Raw genomic sequence first — 18,118 nt, forward strand, 5'->3', positions numbered from 1 at the left:
GACTGACCAGTCAGGGCCACCTCTGAAGAGAGCTACCCCTTTCAGTCCCACAGACTAATTTTTATAGAGCAAAAGCTTGGCCAGACGTAGGTGGCCAATGAGATTGGAACATACACAGAAAGTTGCATGGTCATGTTAGGTCATGCTCAGGTGGCCAATTGAATTACACTTTACCCTATAGTAGCTGTTTGAACTAACCTATTACTCTGGTTAGAATTGGTGCTCAAGTTTGGCCCCCAAAAGGTGGAGTTTACATTCTTTGGTGGTTAAGGAGACAGTATGTGTACTTTCACTGATTGGATGTCTCCACCTGGCCTGACTCGTTCTTGTATTCTGGGCTCTGTTATCAGGAACTGGCCGACCTGGCCTTGTATTTTGGGCTCTGTTATTAGGAACTAGCCAACCATTTTTTACTGGTTTCCCAGACTTGCTTCTTAGTAAGTTTCTCTGGGGGCCAGGGCAGGGTCAGTTTAAGTTTTACTGCACAAACAACAAAATGGCTTTTAACCAAGATGGGGTTGCTCTGGCTCAATAGGTCCTTACAATGTGTGTGTGTGTGAGAGAGAGGCCATCTTTTATAACCTAATTTTGGAAATGACATACTGTATCATTACTGCCGTGGGATGCTGTTAGTCACATAGACACAGACCACAGAATAGTGGAGGGGTGTCAGTCCCAGGAGGTAGGGCATCATTGGGTGCCATCTTTAAGGCTGGCTCTGGCAATGGTCAGTGAGGGATGAAGAAGGCTAAAGTCCGTGGACAAAACAAGCACTTGATCTAGAATCAGAAGGAATGCCGAACTGAGCCTAGTTTGGATACTATTAAGAAAGGCAGTTTAAACAGTAGATTCCTGGCTCTGAGCCTTGTTGGCTCAGTTAGTTCACTTGATGCATTTGTTCAGCTGATAGCTCTCAAGCATCTGCTTCATGCCAGGGCCCGTGCTGAACACTGAAATACTGTAGTTCATGAGGTGTCCTGTCACTGTCTCCATGGGGGTAAGAATAATCTTGAACTCCTCCTTTTTGTGGGGGGAAAAAAAAATTTAGAGATTTATTTATTTATATATTTATTTGACAGGGAATGAGAGAGGAAAGAGAGAGAGATAGCAAGAGAGGGAACACTGTCAGGGGAAGTGGGGGAGGGAGAAGCAGGCTTCCCATTGAGCAAGAAGCCTGGTGTGGGGCTTGATCCTGGGACCATGGTATCATGACCTGAGGGGAAGGCAGACACTCAATGACTGAGCCACCCAGGTGCTCCCCTTCTTGTGAATTAATGATCACTATACCTACCTCACTGGATTTTGTGGCGATTAAATTAAACGAGATAACATAAGTAAAACACCTGGACCTTGTGTGTGCCAATATAATTTAGCAAGTATTTTTATCACAGCTCTGTCACATGTATGGTTTTTGTCTCTATAGTTTTGTTTCTATATAGAACTGAGCAAAATCTGTTTTATTTAGTCTAAAATCTTCTAAGGGTAGCTAGTGTAAACACCAAGCATGTCGGAGACGTGCTAGCAAATAACCACTCAGGCAACAGCCTGCTGTGCACCATGACTAAATGCTGTTGGACCTGCCCCAGACCATGGCAGCAGCAGCCTGGTGCCCTGCCCCTCAGCTCCTCAGGTGTTGGATGCCCAGGAAACCATATGTCCTCTTAGGCCCCTTGAATACTGTTTACTGTGCCCTTTTACAGGCTGTGGTTCTGTGACCTGTCTCTCTTTGGAAAGATTGCTAGAGGAGTGCCCTGTGGGGATGGTGGCTTGTGCTGTGCAGAGACCTTTATTAGCAAGAGTGGTTTGGTAACCTCAAAGACAGGTTTGAGATCCTTATGATGATGCTAAGCCACTTTTCAGCGTTTGTAGAGAAGCGGGTTTTGTGCAGGCCGATTGTTTCTTAGAGAACACATAGACTTGCTTTCTGCCTGCTCTCAGCTGTCTTTCAGAATGCAGAATGCTGTGGGACGCCTGAGTGGCTCAGTCCTTAAAGTGTCTGCCTTCAGCTCTGGTCATGATCCCGGGGTCCTGGACTGGAGACCTGCATTGAGCTCCCTTCTCTGTGAGGAGCCTGCTTCTCCTTCTCCCTCTCCACCTGCAGCTCTACTTACTTGTGCTTTCTCCCTGTCAAATAAATAAATAGTCTTAAAAAAAAATAGAATGCGGAATGCTGGTTGTGAGTAGGTAGGGTGTCTAGAAATCATTTCAGAGACTCCCATGCTTTCATAATTCCTAAGCCAGCAAAGTCCACCTCTGTGACATCAACCGAAGAGAAGCTGTAGTGCTGGAGAATGTTCGTTTCCTGATTGATGTGGGACCTTTGTTAACAGGATTGGTCATTGTGAAAGTACAAAGTAGAATTTAAAATGGGAATTCTGTGAAATTATTCTTCTGGGAGGAAAAGTGCTGACTCTTCTATTTTATATTTAATTTAAATTTATTATTACTATTTTAAAGTTAAATTCTATTTAATATTTACTTTAAAATTTTTAAAATTTGAAACAAAATTATTTCAAATGTTCCCAATATCTCCAGAATAGAAATCCCAACTAAGTGATATAATGGTGAGCTGACTTAGAGAAATGATTAACTTCTGTATGTGTTTCTGTCACTGGGCTGAGTTTCTCAAGAACAGTCCATTTTGGCTCTTTGCCCCCCCCCCCCCGCCCATGTGAGCAGGGCTGTATCCAGTTGCGGCTCAGCGAGTGCCGGGTGACCTGGCCTCCTCTGCTCTCTGTCGCTTCTCTCTTGATGTGGGACACCTGGCTGAAGTTGCCTTGTCAATTTGGAAGAAAGCTATGTCTGTTTCCTTTGAAATAACAGAAGGCAAATGCTTCCACTTGAACTCTGGTCTGTAATTTAGGGACGTGAGAGTATTTGGTCTGGCAAAGTGTTGCATTTTTACTCTGTGAGTGCAGGATATGTAACCTTGTGTGTACACGGTTCAGTCTACTGTAAGTACTTTGTCTCTTAGCCAGATAACTGTGTGGCCAACAGCACCTTGTTGTTAAGTCCTAGATCTTTTTTATAGTTATTACCACCGATAATCAGAGCCTTAGATTGAAGATAATTCCATTGACTAAGAACCCAGCAATCCAGCCTGGACTAACTTGGAAGCCTGGATATAGAATAGTGAAATGGCAAAGGTTCATGGGAAAGATGGTATTTGCTGTGAACTGGTAGTTTCTTTTGAATTACCTAATAAATAATAATGATGAAAGATTAGTATTTAAAAATTAATCAACATTGCATTAAATACACTGGGATTGTGCTACATCATTACAAGGTTTAAAAAGAGATATGGTAAAGACTAAAAAGAAGAAAGTTTAAAATTTTTTAGTTGCTAAAAATATAGTGAAAAGAAGAGGCATTTGTATTAGATTCAGTAAAGCAAATAACATGAATACCCCATTTATCAGAGGAGGAAATTAAAATAATACACACACACCACACACATACACACACACACATCTAAGTCTTAAATCTAAAATTTAGACAACTAAAACCAAGCATACATACCACTCGTTTCCAGGCAAGATTTTTTTTGTGTATGAACATAAAGAAGAACATGGCTTTTTTTTTTTTTTTTACAAAAAAATGGAGATACATTTTATGATGAGTTTTACATTTTTTTAATGATTGGTATTAAAATAGTCAATAAACAAGCTGCAAAGTGAGGTTAATTTAATGCATAAACATAAAACACTAGAATTAGTGACAGTTCTTTATGAAGGGAAGTTGAGTTTTCTAGGGAAATTTTTATTCAAAGAAAAGTATACGTCATTCAGTACATGAATTCTCATAAAAGGTTCAGCCACTACTTAGCAATACAAAAAATATATGAAGTTTCATGTTCCATCACTGGATTAATAAAATATTCAAAAGAAGGTGTAAAATTTGTCTTAGAATTTGTATGTCTTTCAATTCAATTCAACAAAGATTATAGTAAACAATAAAGTTATACTGTATTCAGCTAAGTATATTAAATTCTGAGAATTTGAGAAACCGGCTCACAGAACCTTAGGAAACATGTTTCTTAGAACCTAATCTAGTCATCCTTAATTGTGTCTTAGTCCTCTTGGGAAGTCTCACATGATTCCAAAAAGACTGCTTGAGGAAAGGGAAAAAGGAAGATTCATTACTGAGTTGTAGGCCACTCTTTGTGGTGCTTTATTGCATCGTGAAGGTGCAGAGTTGAATGAACGAGGAGTTCTGAGTTTTGAGTTGTGGCCTTCCCTTTTCTGGAGTTTAACAAGAGTCTAGGAAGTAATTAAATATATCATCATCATGGCTGACTTATGTCAAAACTATACACACTTTTTATTATACTTAATTAAATGCATAATCAAATGACTAATGTTTCATTATTTCTTAAGTTGGTATTTAATGAACGTTTTATTGAATTCTTCTCAATGAACAGAGATTAAAGCACCATTTCCTGGTTTCTTTTCCTGTGGTTAAGTCAGTCCTTTGACATATGGCTACGCACAGTTAATGGTGGTTTACATATCCGTCTGTTCTATTAGTTTGTTTTCTTTCCTTCTTCCTTTTTTCCTCCCTCTGTCCCTCCCTCATTTTCCCCCTTCCTTCTTTCCTTCCTTCATCCCTCCCCCCTTCCCTCCTCCCCCCTTCCTTCCTTCATCCCCCCTTCCTTCCTTCCTTCCTTCATTCTTTCTTTCTTTCTTTCCATTCTATTAGTTTTTCAGGATGGAAAAAGGAACATGGTCACTCTTGCTGAGAGTTAACCTGACTCCTCTTCTAGCAATAGCGTGTAAACCAACGAGGCTTCTGAGAGCTTTCCCTATGTGACTCAACCCCATGTGCACATTTCTAGACTTTGGAATGCAGTGTGCTTGTAAATAGTTTTTCTGCTCTTGCCTCATTTTTTTTTCTTTATTAGATTTAAAATCATATTATTGGGCATTTTATGCTTGTATTAAACTTCTGTAAATATATTTTGCTTTGTTTCAATTCATGGTATGACCAATGCCATATTGTATATAAAGGTGATATATAATAGTCCCTGAAGATACTTCACATCTTGCCATTCAATAACACATATGATTTTTAACTTTTCCGACAACATCTAAAGGCCAGAGGAAACCCTATCATAATTTCAACCCCTAGAAAGGGGTTGAGATTGATTGAAAGTCAATCAATAACTAAAACCAAAACAAAATAAATAAAAACTGATTATCTGTACTTGTGAAATGAGATTTCAAATTGCTGTTTTGGTCCCATTATAAAAATTTGTCATATTTTTGCATCAGCATTATCTCACTTAATTTCTTGACAGCCTCTCTCCCTGCAAAGGATTAGTATCCTAATCCTAAAGCAGATGAAAAGGCTGAGCTCAAGTTTATCAAGCCTGGAAGTAGGGGAGCAGAGCTTTTCATCTGTTGTGAAGTACTCTCATCTCCTTGCCACTCATTTTCATTCTGTTTTTGCAGCTTATACTCCTTTTTACCCAGCTATTAAATGTCCCAGCTCTTTCCACTTGTTCCACACATGCATTTTCCCTTTTCCCTTTGCTACAGTCCTCTGTTTGTATCCTTCAAATCTGAGCTAAGTCATCATATTGCCAGGAAACCATCCTTGAACTCTGGCTGAGATCAGCTCTCTCCATTATTTACTCTAGAAGCACCATGTTCTCACTGTCTTTGGATTCATCAGGTTATTTTCCATTTCTTTGATTTCTTTTGTGGTTGATTAATGGCATACACTTAGTCTATAAGCTCTGAGGGTGAGTGCTGTGTGGGGTTTATTTCCCTGTGGTATACTTTGTCCCAGCATACCTCTTGGCACATACAGGCTCAATTCTTTTTTTTTTTTTTTTTTTTTTCTCAAATGAGTTACTTATCTCTATTAGAAGTACTTCTATCTTCATTAAAATGAAAAGAAGTAGAATTAAAAACTATTGATATTGAAAGATTATTGCTCTGAAATTATCTGTAGGTTATTTAATGTTACATTTTTGTCTAGGTTGATGTTGATACGTTTTCTTTGACTAGAAGTTATATCAAATGTACTTTAGTTTTTTATCATATAGATTGTATTGTAGCAATATAATAGACATCTTAAATTTCAAGTTTGATTGGATTCGTCAGGGTTCCCCAGAATAACAGAATCAGTGGATATGTGTGTAAAGGGACTTATTGTAAGAATTGGCTCACATGATTGTGGAGACTGACAAGTCCCAAGATCTGCAGGGTGAGCCAGCCAGCTAGATACCAAGGGGAGCTGATGTAATAGCCTGAGTCTGAAGGCCAAAGAACCAGGAGAACAGAGGCTGTGGTTTAAATTGGAAGACTCTCAGGCTTGAGACACAAACCATGTTTCAGCTCAGGTCCAAAGGCAGGAGAGAGCTAATATCCCAGTTGGAGGAAGTCAGGCAGGAGGAATTGTCTTTTACTCAGGGGAAGGTCAGTGTTTCGTTCCGTTGGACTTCAACTGATTGGATGAGGCCCACCCATGTTGGGGAGGGCAAGCTCCTGTTTTCAGTCAGTGAATTCTCATGTTAATCTCATCTGAAAATACTCTCACAGATATACCCAGAATAATGTTTGGCCAAATATCTGGACACCCTGTATTCTAGTCAAGTTGATATATAAAATATACAGTCATATTGATTGGATGAACAAAATTTCTTCTAGGTTTCTACTTTTCCACTTTTTTTTTTTTTTCCTGTCTCACTAGTGTGAGGTGGTTGCCTTATAATTTTCTTCAAATGTTGTAATTCACAGGGCACGTTCCATCTGTGCTTGACTTCTTGGTCACTCCACACATCAAAGCCACCTTTTCAGTGGACTTGTCTGCAACTTTTCTGCAATACCTAGGGTTATAGCTAGGTTTGTTGCTTGCCATAACCTAAACCACCCTTCGCAATGCTGTGACTTTGCCAACATCGTTTTCCCTATGTTTTTTTTTTTTTTTTAAGATTTTATTTATTTATTTGACAGAGAGAGATCACAAGTAGACAGAGAGGCAGGCAGAGAGAGAGAGGGAGAAGCAGGCTTCCCACTAAGCAGAGAGCCCGACCTGGGGCTTGATCCCAGGACCAAAGGCAGAGCCAAAGGCAGAGGCTTAACCCACTGAGCCACCCAGGCGCCCCATCGTTTTCCCTATTTTAATAGACCCATTCCCCCTCGATCTTATCTTGTCCAAAATTTACCCAGTTTACAGTGTTCAGAGTGAATTTTAAATGCTGTTGTGGAACTGCCTCTAAAAATTGCAGAGCTGCTGCTCTCTGTACAACTGTCTTGGGCCCTTTTTGCTTTGTGGTAATTTAACCAATTTCTATTCCTTTTCCACCAGGAGCATGTAAAGTTCTACAGAGTAGTAACTGGCTTGGGCATTCTTGTGAGTGGGTATCTGCAGTCCTATGTGCATTATGTGCAGCAATAGATGTGTTGAATGGACATTCAGCTTCTCTCCTAGGTTTTTGAGTTGACTTTTAGTATGTTGAGTGGAGTGTGCTTGGCCTGATTCTGGTTCTCTTTCCAGGAAGCACATCTGCTTGTCTAATCTGTTCTCTTATTTCCAGTTAGTTAAAACACTCTCAATTGTTGGCTAAATTTTGAATTCTTAAGAATTAATTGGGAAGGGGAAGTTGATCCCCCAACGCTTTTTGTAGCAACTTACACTTTCCTGAATGACACCCTTGCCTTTATGGTCTTATAAATTCAAAAGGGAAGGACAGTTATTTTTCTCTTACTTAATTCAGTTCAGTGGATCCTTTGTGGATCGCCTCAATGAGCAAGGTGTTGAGTCAGGTACTGATATTTCTACGTAGGTGAATATGATGTAGGGCCTGCCCACAGGGAACCAGCGATCTTTGGGGGAAGGAGAGACCTGTGTTTAGCTAATTCTGATCCCATTTAGAATAGCAAATATTTTGGGAATGATAATTTATATATAATTTGAGGTTATAATCTCTTCCCCCATAGAGCCTTTAGCTCGGTTAGGGGATAGAGCAAAATAAATACAGATCAGGATGGTAAACACTTTGACAGGGACAGCATAGATGGTTAGGGAGGCATGTGTGGGGAACTTTTGCCCAGACTTGGTTCTATGATAATTTGGTTGAAATTCTCTTTTCTGATATGATATGGACCAATACTTGGTCAGGTAATAGAAAAAGTTTGTGCTAGTTAGGGATCATAGAATTAATATTTTAACCATTTTATTTTAAGTTTTATAAGTATACATTGATTGATTAATTTTTTTTGATTTATGACCAAAGCCATCTTGATTCTGAGTATAGGTTTTCTCACTAGTGTTTGCTATCATATTTTTTTTCATAACTACTCCTTAAAGTATTCAGTTTTGCTATTTTTAAAGTAGTATGAGTAAATCCTCTTTCTTGTAAAGCAACCTGAGTGCAGTCCAGAGTTATGATTTTCCCCCATCTTTTAGATTTGCTTTGCCTTCTGTATCTTGACAGTTTTTTTTTTGTTGTTGTTGTGTTGTTTTTACAGCCGTATGTTGAGTCTTTTCAAAATGCATAACTGATTTTCTTAGAAACAATTGCATTTTTCTTACTCATTTTAGTTAAGTTACTAATTAAATAGCTTGTACAAGTGACATAAGCCTGTGGGAACAAACACAACAGACTCTTGGGATGCAAGCACAAAAGTCAAGTAGTGAGGGCAGAGGTGTGTGGGCAAAGCAGAGAGCAGGCTGCTCCCTGAGAAGACTTGGGGCATCGTTCGGCAGATTTGATGCGAGTGTTGGGTAAATCTGGGGATGTGTTAAGTGGAGGTTGGTTAAAAGAGACTCTGATGTAAAATAGAGCACATATACTATGCAAACACAATATGTTCTTTAATTGTTTGTGTATAAAATAGCCACTCGGTTCCCTGTAGCATAATCTTATTTTAAAGTGTCTTGGTCTATCAATATTGAGAACTTTTATCTAAATAAAATAGCTGAGTTACAGGTTTTTTTCTGTGAAGAACCTCCATTTCCCAGGATCAAATTATGTGTTTTCTATGTAGCAAAATTTTCTTTTTATTCTTCTGGTCTTTTCTGTTCACTTTTTTCTCCATGATGTCAGATTTGTTCTGTAAGATGCTTCAAAGATAACTATCTTTGCTTGAGCCCCTCAGAGAAAGATAGCATATATGTTAGTGATTAGTGATTGTTGTTTTTTATTTATGGACTTAGTTTTTTGCCTAATATAGTATCTCATTCCTGGGAATCATATTAAACAGTTTCTTTGCTTTGTGGCTGATTATGAGCTGTGATTAGAAAAGAGACCATTTGAGCGGCTCCTGGGTGGCCCAGTAGGTCAAGCATCTGACACCTGATCAGCTCTGGTCATGATCTCGTGGGTCATGGGATCGAGCCCAGTGTAGGACTCTGTGCTCAGCGGGGAGTCTGTTTCCGCTCTTCTCCCTCTGCCTTTCCATGTGTTTGTTCTCTCTCTCTCTGAAATAAATAAATACATCTTTTTAAAAAAAGAAGGGGGACTATTTCATTTATATTTGTTTAAAACTTCATTTTTATAGGACCTGATTAATGCACCATAAACATGAAATTAAATTACTTTACACAGTTCACTCTTTAAAATACACTTGTCATTTTCCTGCTGCATGTAATTTGCCTTGATTTCAAGACATGTTCTTCTTATTCACCAAGAAAATAATTTAAAAAGGTATTATTTTGTTGAAGTCATTGTATCAGTCACCTTTTGCCAAGAAGACTGCTCTAACACGTAACCTTGAAGTCCTTGTGGTTTATAGCAACAAAGATTTAGTTCTTGTCCACACAAGTGCAGGCTATTGGAGGCTGTGACTTTTTCCAGTGTTCGGTTCCACTTGGTTCTCGAGGAACAGCCCTTACCAGAGACATGCGTTTTCCTGGAGGAAGGGAAAGAGCAGTCACCCAAACGTGATGACTCTCTTAAAGCTTTCTCTTGGACATGGCTCACCTTGCTTCCAGTCACGTTTCATGGGTCGATAGGAGTCACGTGGTCAAGCCTGATCCAGTACCCACCTCCCACAGACACCACTGCAAGACTCTGAGCTACCTGGCTACTTGGTACAGTCCTCCTTCCGGGATGCTAGTGAATAAATAAGAATGCGATGGTCTATTACAGTTAGACCTTATTTTAAAGGTTTTTGGTTTTATTGTTACATGAGTATTAATATATTTTGTGAAATTTACTGTGGAAATGAATTTTTACTGATATTTTTCAGCTTTGTACATTGAGCTCTGCCGAAATGATACTGCTACACAAGTGGAGACTGAATTAGAGTTTTTGTAAAGAAGAATTAAGTGAGAGGAATAGGAATTCTTCCTATTTCATTACATTTTGTTTTCTCCACCTTCGTCACTTGTCTCCTGCTTCTATCGGTAACTGGGTTGGAGTCCAAACTTTTCTTTTCATCCACGCTGGTAGAGTTTCAGTTTGTAACCTTTAGAATTTTGAAGTTGATTTCCTATTGTGTTGATTAGTCATTAGTCATTTTGGCTGGAGAATCTGAATTCTCACTACTTACTACCTTTTTAATATAATGAATTGTGTCTTCGCCAGTTTCACAATCATGATTTTTTCTTACATCATCCACATGTGCACAACAGTCTGCCAACAAGTAAACAGAAACCAAGTTAAGTCAGACAGGCGCAGCTGGAACACCGAATCACGCTTGGCCTCTTCTAGAGTTTTATTTATTTGCACACAGTGGGGATGACATTTCCTTGCAAAACAAGAGTCATTTACTTTTGCTGTTTTGAAATACAGAACTGAACCTCAAATGCATGGGTTCTCATGAAGTCTTTCCTAGTGGGGCATGGTACTTGAGAAGGGACAGTGGGCAAATTGTCAAAGAAAGCTGAGGTTTTTGAGATTTTGGGTATTGGAAAGAGATAGGAAATTTGAAAAGTAGGTACACCTGTATATCCAGGAGTAAATGATTTGTGATATTGATAGAATCAGAAAGAATTAGACTGGAAGACATTGTGAGTTTATTTGGTTCTAGCTACTGCCACAATACAGAAGCAGTCACTTTGAGAAAATCTTATTAATTGGTGGCTTTCATTATTCTGTGTAATTTCAGAGAAGCCCCCTGCCCCAGTCTTACAAGGTTGTGTACCCAGCTTTCCACTCTTAATTCCATACCAGCATTCCTCTTCACAGGGTGAAATCTGAGAGGAACAGCAATGATCACATCATTCTGTATGCATGTTTCTCTCTTTAGCTTTGTTAACTAGTGCTTCAAAAAGGAGTTATTTCACTTGTGATTGAATCTAGCTCTGGAAGGGATAAGATAATGAAGTCTACCTCCATCCTTTTGCAGATGAAGTAAAAGAGTTCCAAAGATGGTAAGAGACTCACCCAAGGTGAAAGGGCCCAAGTGGGAAAGCCAAAGTCAGAAGAACCATCTTGACTCCTAATTAAGGGTTCTTACTTTGTATATGGCATATACGTGGCTATTTTAAGAGTATATTAATATCAGATCTACATAACAGGATGTAAGTTTTTCCTGTGCATGAGATTGAGGCAACATAGTAAATAATAAGTGTCTGATCTTTTCCTAAAAAAGGAAATTATTTTGTGAGTCATTGAAAAGTAAGCAGCAAAAAAAAAAAAAAAAAAAAAATTATGTGAAGACAAATTCCCTTTAGCCCTTAAATGCATTGGGTTATTTTGGGCTCCATTAGGAAATATTTTATCCAGTAAAATTGAAATTGTAGCTGTAATGATTAACTAATTCTATTTCACTCCTGACCTCATCATGCCAGTTCTCACTGTTCTAGTTCTAGACTGGCTCTAGAATTTACTAAGTGTGAACTTTGCAATTCATTTATCATCTATGAGCCTCAACTTTCCCATTTGTAAAATGTGCACTGGTTGGAGGAGTTCTTCTGGGAGATGGACCCTGATGCTGACCATCTGTTAGGTGCCTACTGTCTATCACGCTTCCTTTATATACTCCTTATCTTTTAATCTTTTAGGTAGGTGCTATTGATCCCATTTTGTAGATAAGGTAATGAAATGAAGTTAAGATAACTTTTCCTAAGGATACATTGCTAATAAGTCATGTGCTAGAATCCTAAGTTAGTTTATATGATTCCAAAGTAGAATCTCTTTGTCCAGTGTCCTAGGAAATTCACTTGACATTTCCATCTGTATCTTACAAGGTTACTGTGAAAATCTGATGAAATAAAGTAATTGAAATCTTTAGAAAACTGCAAAGTGCTTTACTGGTGTGAGGTATTATTTCTTTTATGTGTTCTTAGCCACTTACCAGAAATTAACAGTAAGATCCAAGGCATAAATAAATTGTATTTTTTCTGCTTTATGGATGAGGCAGTTGAGGCCCATAGGGATAAGGAAGGATGCCTACATAGGCAGAAAGTGACAGAGTTGTGTCAGTTTGTAGTCTGGTTCTAAAGCCCTAAAGCCTCCTCATGTTCCTCTCTAGATCTGAGTTTTTACTCTGGCATAGAGGCTGATTTCATCACCCCTGGGCTCATTCCTGTGATGGAACTTCCCAGCCGGTGTGCTAAGACACCCAGTGGGCTAAGAGTAGGTTACTAGTATGGAAAGAGATAATGACATTGATGATAGTATTTGTTTTGGGGACCATATCCATACAGTTACTCATTCAGACTACATGACAGTTGACTATAACAGTATTTATATGGCTGCCGTTCTCTACTTTATGAATTCAGAAATGGTTGTTTTGGTGCATTAGGATTTTGGTGGAGCACCTGCCTCAAGAGAATTCTCTGTAACAGCTCTACCACATGGCACCATCTCCAGCTTTCCTGTTGAATCATCCTGGCCAGGTTACTACCTTTTTTCTGGATTTATTTATCTTCATTACCTAAGTTTGTTTAAAAAACTCTGACGATGAAGTTATCCAGAGAATCTCTTGTGTGTGTAAGTTTGTCTCTAAATTTGAGTTCTATATATGATGTTACCAAAATGATGACTCTAATAAAATATAAGCCACCATTATTTTTTTTCAGTATCATTCAGAGAAACAGATAATTTTCTCCTATACTTTACTTATCTGAGTGGATTGTCTCTGTTCAAAGGAAGAGCTTTGAAAGTAGTTTATGACCTAAAGTATTATTTTTTCAATTGGGGATGATGAACCACTCTTACTTTGCAGATTTGTTGAAGCACAGTAATTAACTTTAAAAATGGCTGCATTGGGGATGCTTGGGTGGCTCAGTCAGTTAAACGTCTGCCTTCAGCTCAGGTCATGATCCCAGCGTCCTGGGATTGAGCTCTGCATCGGGCTCTCTGCTTAGCGGGGAGCCTGGCTTCCCCTCTCCCTTTGCCCCTCCTCTAGGTTGTTCTCTCTCTCTCTCTCTCTCTCTCTCTCGTTCTTTCTCTATGTCTCAAATAAATAAATACAATCTTTAAAAAAATGGTTGAATTGGGTTATATTCTTGGGCACCTGAGTGAAGGACCATGTGAAAATATATTTACATCTACAGAGAATATACAGATTCAAAATAAAAATCTAAAGTTGGTGTTTTATTTTAGACCTTAAGAAGAATTGTTATTAAATAGAGTAACATCTGTGAATGCTTGAGGGAAAACTGTAACACCGAGGACTCATTTTCGACCCTTCTACTCTCATACTGCATGTATATTCTGTCAGGAAATAGCATCTGCTTTCTCTTCAGATCATACTTAATACTCTCACCATCTCCGTTATTTGTCTGCCATCATCCTTCCAAGTCACCACTATCTGCGACCTGGTTTATTTTAATAGCCTATCACCAAAGGCACATAAAAGAAAGTATCTGCGAACAGTTTACTAATAAGTGCTTTTCTTCCATAGACACAAGCCTTTTAGTATTCTTTTGTACTTTTCATTATTTGTAAAATGTTGAGCAACTGTTATGAGTACAGCTTACGCTGTGGGCGACACATGGTAATTCTTATTTGCTGCCTTGAGGAAATTATCTTTGGGAAGATAAGATCAACACATATTAGAATTTCCTGATCATATGAATTAAATGACGAAGCCCAGAGAAATAAATTATAAATGCCCCAAAACGTTAAAGCATTTCGTATAGAGAAAACCCCTGGAATCTACGTGCATTTAGTAGATTAGAGAAGGTTTCATGGAGAAGGACAAAAATGGTCTGTGCCTCAGACGATGCTAAGGAGCTGTAGCAGGGAGGCCAAGTGGGGTTTTTGCAATTGTACTAAGCAGGAATGAAGCCAGTGTTTTCTGAGAGGAAGTATGCCAGCTGGTCTAAAGAATAGGATGCGGTTTCATTTGCAGGATAGTTGAAGATGAGAGGACAAAGTGGGTTCAGATGATGGGAGTCTATTTGGTAAGACTTTGGAGCCATATTTGGAGATACGACTCATTCTATATGTTGAAAACCCTCAGTTGCAGATTGGGGGATGGACCCAGTCAATATTATTGGTAGGACATCTTAAGTAGAGTTCAGAATGTGGTTTTGGAGTGTAGTTAGGGTGTAGTTAGGGTGACCAACTGTCCTGGTTTGCCCAGTCCTCTTTCAGTTTTAACTGTGAAAGCCCCATGTCCTGGGAAACCCCTCAGTTGCAAGCAAAGCAGATGGCTGGTCACGTTAGGAACAGTTCAGACGGGTGACTGAGATCGAAGGTCCAAACCAGAGTGACGCATTAGTGTGTTAACAAGAGAACAGAGCGTGACAACCAGAAACCCAAAGTAATTCAGAGCTCTGGTAGGCAGTCAGTGAAATTGAATTATATTTTGGCTGAGAGCAATTTGGCCAAATGAAAGTTAGTCAAAAGCAGCATTGTCATAGCAACTTTATGTGGCACTTGGGTTGAAATAAATTTTGAAAAAAAGGACTCTTTTAACCACTGTCTTTCAAGTTATATATCATGATGGAACAATAATAATAATAATAATAATAATAATAATAATAGCAGAGCTGCCATTCATGAATGCTTATCATATGCCAAGCACCTTACCCGATTTCACAAATATTCTTTTAATTCTTATAACCAACCAGCCTGTGAGATAAGCATTGTTAATTTTCTTCATCTTGCAAATGAAGAAACTGGTGGTTTGAGACTTTGATCCCTGACCAGCCCAAAGCCTGTGCTGTTTAGTCCCTATGAGGTACAACTTCAGGGTATCAAGACCCGGGTCTGTTTATTATTTATTGTAACACCTGTTAATTCTAGAAACACTGTAACGTATGGACTAGCAGAAGATTCTGCAAAATACTTAAAATTATCCCTACTTAGAGATAAGCTCCATTAACTTTTTTTTAATATCTTTTTCTTTGTGGGGGCACATTGTATGTATGTGTGTATACACACACACACACACACGTATGACATATATATTTTTTCCCATCAAAATTACATTTGGTAAATTTTAAAACCAATTGCTAGGTATTTAATTTATTCCAACTTCTGTTGTTGGACATTTAGGTTACTATAGCTTTTTGATGCTACAAGCAGCTTGCAATACAAATAATTAGCTGAAAATGATACACAAAAATAAAGCAAAATGAACAAGACTAAGAAACAAATTCAAAATAATGGGCAGTAATGCAGGAGATGGAAAACAATTGTAACACCACTCACTCTGTGTTGTATCCTGATTACCCACACAATGAAAACCACTGACTGAGGAATATTTGCTTTTGGGGTCCCTGAGTGGCTCAATTCGTAAAGTGTGGGACTCTTGGTTTGGCTCACGTCGTAATCTCAGGTTGTGAGATTGGCTTCCCATCCTGTGGGGCTGTGAGCTCAGTGTAGATTCTGTTTAAAGGTTCTTTCCCCCTCTACTCCTGTTCCTCCCCCTACTTGTGCTCACACACACACTCTCTGTCTCCCTCTAAATTAAATAAGTTTTTTTTTTTTTTTTAAGAAGGAATATTTGCTTTGGAACAGATCATCATGTTGAACAGCCTTCTTTCAGCCAAAGCATTTTTTAAAAGATTTTATTTATTTATTTGAGAGAGAGAACATGAGCGGGGGGAGGAACAGAGGAGGAGGGAAAGGGACAAGCAGACTTTGCACTGAGTGTAGGGAGCTCAATCCCAGACCTCAGATTGTGACCTGAGTGGAAGCCAAGAGTCTGACGCTCAACCGACTGAGCCATCCTGGTGCCCCCAGCTCAAGCATTTTCAGCAAAATCACCAGGAACCCATAACAGGAACCATAAGCAGGACCCCAGACCCCAAGCAGAGTCCAGAAAGGTGCTAAACCCTAATATGTAAATGTAAGGAGTGATTTTCTTATGGAGGGATCTATGTTCAGGGGAATAAGCCACAAACCCAATGACCAGAAATGATGGCTATAAGAAGTAAATTTCAGGATCTGAATATTAGAATAGTCACCAAAGCTGAAACGCAAGGTCAGAGCCAGGATAATGACAACAGGGAGTTGATGCTGAGTCCCAGGACTTTCGGTCAACACCTTTTAAATCCTTCTTGCCAATGGACATGGAATTGGGCTTGGGGGCGAGCCTACAGGTGAGGAATATGCCCTAAGAGCTCAAGAGAGCTCCAGTGATTAGGAATCTGGCAGGTTCTGGCAATGGAAACTTTTGAAGAAGGAGAACAATATTAATGAAGAGTTGTTTTGCAATTAAATTAGTGAAGTGTATGGAAGGAAACTATCTAAGAGGATACTTCTTAAAATTATTATGGTAGCAAATGAAAGGAAGAGATTCTTGGACTGGGTAGTGGTAGGAATTATACATAGAAAGGTATCTATATTTCTATAAAATAAATAGATTGAATTAATACCTGTAATGATAATACCTGTAATGTAATACTTCTTTGTACCATATCTTGGTATACAGACAAGACATGTAGTTGGCCCTTGGTGGCTATAATGCTATTACTTTTATTGAATTGAGGTTTTAACTGGTATATTAACTTTTTAAAATTATGGAGTTCCTAAATAGGCATGCTGTGTCTTATGATTGCAGTTTAAGTGAATGTTACCATGTTTTAAAATTAAAAAATGTTGTCTTTTCTTGGTGCTATTCAGGCCATCATGAAATTGATGATTAATATTCTGGAGAGATGGTTCAATTAAATTTCTTGTCTGTTGATCAGATAAGCACTAAAATTTATGATTGTATTCTGAAATCTTCATTTGTTGCTTTGGGTAACTCTTGGCAAGTGGTTTCCAAACTCTGGAAATTGCTACTTCTGAGTTAATTTAAAAAGAGACCTCTCTTTTGTTGAGTGTCTCCTTTGTTTTTCATTTATTTTTGTTGCACAAAGAGTAACAATTGTATAGAAGTTAATTGTGCTCTTAATTAGAAATAACTTTTTTATAGTTTCTGCAGGTTTGAAATTAAAAATCTTCCAAGGATGCGCTAAATATTATAGAAACATCTTTTAATTAACTGTAGCTGATGGTTAGATTTGTTCAATAACTCGAACTTTTGCATCAAACCTTTCTTGACCAGAAATGATGACTATGATCATCATTTCCATTTCCTGCATGGAATTTTCTAAGATACACTGTTTTAAAAATTACGAAGATTCTTTTCATTGTAAAAACCAAAACAAAAAAATGTAAAACAGTATTGAATATAGACTACTTTTCCTCCCAGCCTCCAAATGATAACCATGTAACAGTTTTATGCATATTTTTCCCGACTTTTCATGAGGGTTCTGCTTATGTAAAAATGCATACACACACACATACATGTCTTACACGTTCTTCTCCCTCTCCTCTTCCTTCTCTCATTCACCTTACCTCTTTTTCCTCCTCTTGTCTCTTCCTCCATAACAAGAGTGGTGATAATGACAACAGAGGGAAGGCTTTGTTCTTTGTTCTCTCTGTTATTGAATTTCACTCTTTGGTGGAGCTTATTGTCCTTGTCCTTCAGTCCCCTTGCCTACCACCAAGGTTCAATAAATTCAGGCTATGCTTTGCTTCTCTTTATCCTCAGCAGCCAAACTAGGAGCCCTCCCAGAACAAATCCTCAACTATGTAAAAGACAGCAATTCTGGGTGTTTCTCCTGGGGACAGCGAGCTAAGCAGCCCCAGTTCTGGCCTCCCTGGTGATTGGCCGAAGGCCCAGAGGGGCTTTTTGTACCAGTTCATTCCAAGTGTGAAGTTTCTCTGGGGTTTCCTTGGGAAGTAGGTTCTTTGTAACATTTTTCTTGTGTCTGT

The 18,118-nt window shown here is 38.6% G+C and overlaps 1 protein-coding gene across 1 annotated transcript in view; it reads left to right on the plus strand.

The window, feature by feature from the left end:
- Positions 1–18,118, plus strand: part of PRDM5 (PR/SET domain 5) — a 217,792-nt gene that overhangs the window by 86,607 nt on the left and 113,067 nt on the right. The gene's annotated exons all lie outside the window — the stretch shown is intronic.

Source organism: Mustela nivalis, assembly GCF_964662115.1.
Source record: "Mustela nivalis genome assembly, chromosome: 4".
Lineage (NCBI taxonomy): Eukaryota > Metazoa > Chordata > Mammalia > Carnivora > Mustelidae > Mustela > Mustela nivalis.